The sequence below is a fragment of the Zonotrichia albicollis genome, chromosome 2, assembly GCF_047830755.1.
Source record: "Zonotrichia albicollis isolate bZonAlb1 chromosome 2, bZonAlb1.hap1, whole genome shotgun sequence".
Lineage (NCBI taxonomy): Eukaryota > Metazoa > Chordata > Aves > Passeriformes > Passerellidae > Zonotrichia > Zonotrichia albicollis.
The window spans coordinates 11,254,103-11,260,115 of NC_133820.1; positions in this window are offsets into that span (position 1 = coordinate 11,254,103).

Genomic DNA, 6,013 nt, shown 5'->3' on the forward strand with positions numbered 1-6,013 from the left:
CCTACTCACAATCCTCAAGTCATCACCTGAAGCCTTAATCTCAAACATATTCTTGGACACTGGGAAGATGCCCCTTGTCACAGAAGTAATCTGCTGAAAAAAGTAATGTAATTGACACCACCTGGAATCTCTGAAAGCTGCACTCCTCCAATAAACAATAAAAAACCATAACGAGAACAAAACCAGAAAACACAAATGCGCTTCACCACCCCTAAACACAAAACCCAAAATCACAAACTTAAATGCTCCCTGTATTTCATAGTGTTTTCTTCGCAGTATTTTCCAAGCCTCTGTTGCTTTAAATGCCCAGGAACACCTGCTTGCTGGAAACAAGCTGAGATGAGCTGAAAAAGCCTCTTCACTGAAATGACAAGAGAGCTCTTACCCCAGCTCATCCCAGGGAGGGAATGAAGCCCCTCAGCCAAGGCTGGGGTTAATATACCCCTGATGGTGCCCGCCTCTCATTCCCATGATGCCTGGGAAAAGGGAGGGGACTAATCCCACCGGGTATAAAATCCCTCAGAGCAAATGCAGCAGTTTGGCTCCTCTACTCAGATTCAAGGGGAGTAACGGGCTTGTTATAGAAGAAAACTCTTCAGAGAAACAACAGTGGTTGCCTTTTCCTCAATGACTACTTGCAGCAGGTGAAAAAAAAACTGGTAAGACATAAAACTTTGTGTTAAAGTTACATAGGTGCATAAATTGGGTAATTTGCTGATACCTTACATGATTATTCTTTGGTGGTTGCTAGGTAGAACATCAAGTATGACTAAGTAGGATGAAGAAGAGTGATAATGACATGAATAGCCTAAGTCTCATGGGGACTGCTAATTAGGCCTATCTACATTAGAAAGAAAAATGAGAAAAAAACCTCCTCGGCGGCTTACGTGTTAAATACACGCCAGTCTCGCTCTTGTCTAAGATAGCTGGGCCAAAGGCACAGAAGAAAGTGGCCAGCAATGAATATTTAAATTCTAAAAATGCTGAAAAAGACAGAGCTTCCTTCCAGGGAACCTGTAAAAATCAGAAAGCGGGGCAGTTATCTCTGCTGAAACTGATAAAATGGCAAATAAATCAATTCTACCCTATAATTTATTCTCCAAAAATACTGGGAAAAAAAGGGTTCTCCTCAATTTAAATCCCTCCAGCAATGAAAAAACAGATTTTTTGCCGTTAATAAAAACGCTTAACAACAAGGGACACCTGGGGAAGGTTTTCAGGAGGTGCTTAAGACTCACAAAGCAACCTGACTTTACAGTGGTGGCGGCTTGTGTCTGGGAGACATCTGGCTCGATGCACAATTTTCAGCAAGCGGCCGCCCGCTCTGGGCCATAGACCTCTAAACACCGGTGCTGGCCCTTTTCCCTGACAAAGAAAACTAACTAGCCTGGGTTCAAAAAGGTAGTTGCAAGGGGCACTTGTCACCACCAAATTACCTTGAGTTATCACTGGTGCCAGCTTGGACGTGGAAGGGATGTTTCACAAAATAGAATTTCAGCAGACAGGACACCACTCTGGGCTATGGGCCCATGAACACAAACACCGGCTCTTTTCCCTGGCGAGCAAAACTCACCGGCCCGGATTCGCAGGAGGTGCTTGGCAATGACCACGCAGCCGGATTTTGCAGTGGTGCCGGTGCGGGCTTTAGAGGCATGCTATGCGGTGCAAAATATGAGGAGCCGGCCGAGCTGGTGGTGCCTGAGCCCTTAACAAAAATGCCAGCCCTTTTCCTAGGTAAACAAAAGTAACCGGTCCAGGTTCCTGGTGTCCCTTTGCAGAAGGCGGTTGATACTGTTAATGCAGCCTGAGTGTTCACTGGCGCTAGCTTGGGTCTGCAAGGCATCTGGTGCAATGCAGAATTTGAGCAGCCGGACGGCTGCTCCGGGCCACAGGCCCCCAAACACGAAAGCCGGCTCTTTTCCCTGGAAAGAAAATGCAAGAGACTAGGTTCCTGATGGCAAATAGCAATAGTACCTTAGGACGCTCAAACCAGCCTGACCTGCAAGTTCTGCCAGCTTAGGACCGGGAGACATCCTGTGCAATAAGGAATTTCAACAGACAGCGGGACGCTCCGGCCTCAGGCACCTGAAAAAAAATGCTGACCCATCACCCTGGGAAACAACACTCAACAGCGCAGGGTCCTAATGGCAGATTCCAGGAGACGCTGGCCGGTGTCAAAGCAGCCTGACTTTGGAGTGGTAGCGCCTAGGGTCCGGGAGGCGTCCCACAAAATATGGAACTTCAAGAGCCAGCCGAAGGCTCTGGGCGCCAGGCTCCCAAACAAAAAGGCCGGCCCTTTCCCAGAAGAAGAAAAGTCCCCAGCCCAGATACCTGGTGGCAGTTTGAAGGAGGCACTTGGCACTATGATAGCGGCTGACAGTGTGATGGTGGCACCTGGGCTCTGTGAGGTCTGCTGTGCAATGGGGAATTACAGGAAGCAGTCGGCCGCTCCAGGCCTTTCCAAACCCTGAAACAAACACTGACCCTTTTCCCAGGCAAGCAAAACTCAGCAGCCCAGGTTTGTGTGGCAGATTGCTGCAGGCGCTTGGGACTCTGAAACCAGCCTGATTTTGTGGTGGTAGCAACTTTGGTCCGGGAGGCATCCTGCACAACGCAGAACATCAGGTGGCAGACGGCCGGTCACTCAGGGCCACAGGGCCCTGAACACTAGTGCTGACCCTTTGCCCAGGTAAGCAAACCTCAGCAGCCCAGGTTCGTGTGCCAGATTGATGGAGGCGCTTGGGACTCTCAAACGAGCTGGACTCGGCACAGATTGCAGCGTAGGTCCAGGAGGCATCCTGCGCAATGCAGACATTTAGCAGACAGCCGGTCACTCCAGGCCACAGGCCCCTGAACACTAGTGCTGACGCTTTTCCCAGGTAAGCAAACCTCAGCAGCCCAGGTTCATGTGGCAGATGGCAGGAGACACGTGCCGAGGCCAAAGGGCTGGAGTTGGAACTGGTGCCAGCTTGGGTCTGCACGGCGTATTTGGTAATGCAGCATTTCAGCAGGCAGCCGGCCACTAAGGGCCCCTGGGCACAGGAGAGAAATGCCACCCTCTACACAAGGAAGTGGAACTCACCAGCTCAGTTTCCTGATGGCAGGTTGCTGCAGGCATTTGTGACTCTTAAACCTGCCGGACCTTGCGGTGGTGGCAGCTTGGATCCACGAGGCATCCTTCGCAACGCAGAATTTCAGCAGGCAGCCGGTCACTCCAGGCCACAGGCCCCTGAACACTAATGCTGACCCTTTTCCCAGGTAAGCAAAACTCAGCACACCAGGTTCATGTGGCAGAAGGCAGGAGACACGTGCCGAGGCCAAATGGCTGGAGTTGGAACTGGTGCCAGCTTGGGTCTGCTAGGCGTATTTGGCAATGCAGAAATTTCAGCAGGCAGCCGGCCACTAAGGGCCCCTGGGCACAGGAGAGAAATGCCACCCTCTACACAAGGAAGTGTAACTCACCAGCTCAGGTTTCTGATCGCAGGGTGCTGCAGCCATGTGTGACTCTCAAGCCTGCCTGACTAAAAGGTGGTGGCAGCTTGCATTCCGGAGGCATCCTGCGCAAGGCAGAATTTCAGCAGGCAGACGGCCACTAAGGGCCCCTGGGCACAGAATACCAATGCCAAATCTACACAAGGAAGTGTAACTCACCAGTTCAGGTTCCTGATGGCAGGTTGCTGCAGGCATTTAGCACCCTCAAACCAGCCTGACTTTGCAGTGGTGGCAGCTTGCGTCCAGGAGGCATCCTGCGCAATGCGGAATTTCAGCAGGCAGCCGGTCACTCCACGCCACAGGCCCCTTAAAACTAGTGCTGACCCTTTTCCCAGGTAAGCAAACCTCAGCAGCCCAGGTTGGTGTGGCAGATTGCTGCAGGCGCTTGGGACTCTGAAACCAGCCTGATTTTGTGGTGGTAGCAACTTTGGTCCGGGAGGCATCCTGCACAACGCAGAACATCAGGTGGCAGACGGCCGGTCACTCAGGGCCACAGGGCCCTTAAAACAAGTGCTGACCCGTTTCCCAGGTAAGCAAACCTCAGCAGCCCAGGTTCGTGTGCCAGATTGATGGAGGCGCTTGGGACTCTCAAACGAGCTGGACTCGGCACAGATTGCAGCGTTGGTCCAGGAGGCATCCTGCGCAATGCGGACATTCAGCAGACAGCCGGTCACTCCGGGCCACAGGCCCCTGAACACTAGTGCTGACCCTTTTCCCAGGGAAGCAAAACTCAGCAGCCCAGGTTGGTGTGCCAGATTGCTGCAGGCGCTTGGGACTCTGAAACCAGCCTGATTTTGTGGTGGTAGCAACTTTGGTCCGGGAGGCATCCTGCACAACGCAGAACATCAGGTGGCAGACGGCCGGTCACTCAGGGCCACAGGGCCCTGAACACTAGTGCTGACCCTTTGCCCAGGTAAGCAAAACTCAGCAGCCCAGGTTCATGTGGCAGATGGCAGGAGACACGTGCCGAGGCCAAAGGGCTGGAGTTGGAACTGGTGCCAGCTTGGGTCTGCACGGCGTATTTGGCAATGCAGCATTTCAGCAGGCAGCCGGCCACTAAGGGCCCCTGGGCACAGGAGAGAAATGCCACCCTCTACACAAGGAAGTGGAACTCACCAGCTCAGTTTCCTGATGGCAGGTTGCTGCAGGCATTTGTGACTCTTAAACCTGCCGGACCTTGCGGTGGTGGCAGCTTGGATCCACGAGGCATCCTGCACAATGCGGAATTTCAGCAGGCAGCCGGTCACTCCACGCCACAGGCCCCTGAACACTAGTGCTGACCCTTTGCCCAGGTAAGCAAACCTCAGCAGCCCAGGTTCGTGTGCCAGATTGATGGAGGCGCTCGGGACTCTCAAACGAGCTGGACTCGGCACAGATTGCAGCGTTGGTCCAGGAGGCATCCTGCGCAATGCGGACATTCAGCAGACAGCCGGTCGCTCCGGGCCACAGGCCCCTGAACACAAGTGCTGACCCTTTTCCCAGGGAAGCAAAACTCAGCAGCCCAGGTTGGTGTGGCAGATGGCAGGAGACACTGCCGAGGCCAAAGCAGCTGGAGTTGGAACTGGTGCCAGCTTTGGTCTGCACGGCGTATTTGGCAATGCAGCATTTCAGCAGGCAGCCGGCCACTAACAGCCCCTGGGCCTCCTGAACACCAATGCCTCCCTTTACACAGCTAAGTGTAACTCACCAGATCAGGTTTCTAATGGCAGACTGCTGAGACCACTTGGGACCCTCAAACCTATCTGACTTAAACGTGGTGGCAGCGTGGGTCCACGACACATCCTTGAATACAGAATTTCAGCAGGCAGCCGGCCACTAAGGGCCCCTTGGCCTCCTGAACGTGAACGCCTGCCCATTCCTCAGCTAAGCGTCACTCAGCCACCCAGGTTCCTGATGGGAGATAGCATGAGGCACGTGCCATGGCCACCGCAGCTGGAGTTACCACTGGTGCAGGCTTGGGTCTGGTAGGCATATTTGGCAAAGCAGTAATTTCAGCAGGCAGCCAGCCACTCCAGGGAAGGCCAATGCCAGCCCTTTCCTAGAAGAAGAAACCTCAGCAGCCCAGGTTCCTTGCTAAAGAATGCTGGAGCCATTTGGGACCCTCAAACCTGCCTGACTTAAATGTGGTGGCAGCTTGGGTCTGGGAGGCATCCTGCACAATGCAGAGTGGAGGAAAGGGAGCGAGACAAGGCGAATACGGGGAAAAGGAAAGAGGGCTAGGGAGAGGGGCAGGCGCGGAAGCCTCACTGAGCCCCTCCCAAGGTGGTGGCCTCTCTATGCAGAGCTGCTCTGCCCACAAGGCAGCAGCACTGCCGCCCGCCCCAGCCGGGGGCGCAGCGCGCCTCGAGGCTGCGGGCAGGGAAGGCGGCAAAAAAGAACAGGCGCGACCCCCGCCAAAAACTGCTCTGAAATAAATGCCCCAAATAAACCAGTAAGAAGAAAAAAAACCCTCCTGCCTCTAACCTAATAGGATAAAAAGGAAAACAACAAACAAAACCGAGTAATTTCTTTTAAGAAATAT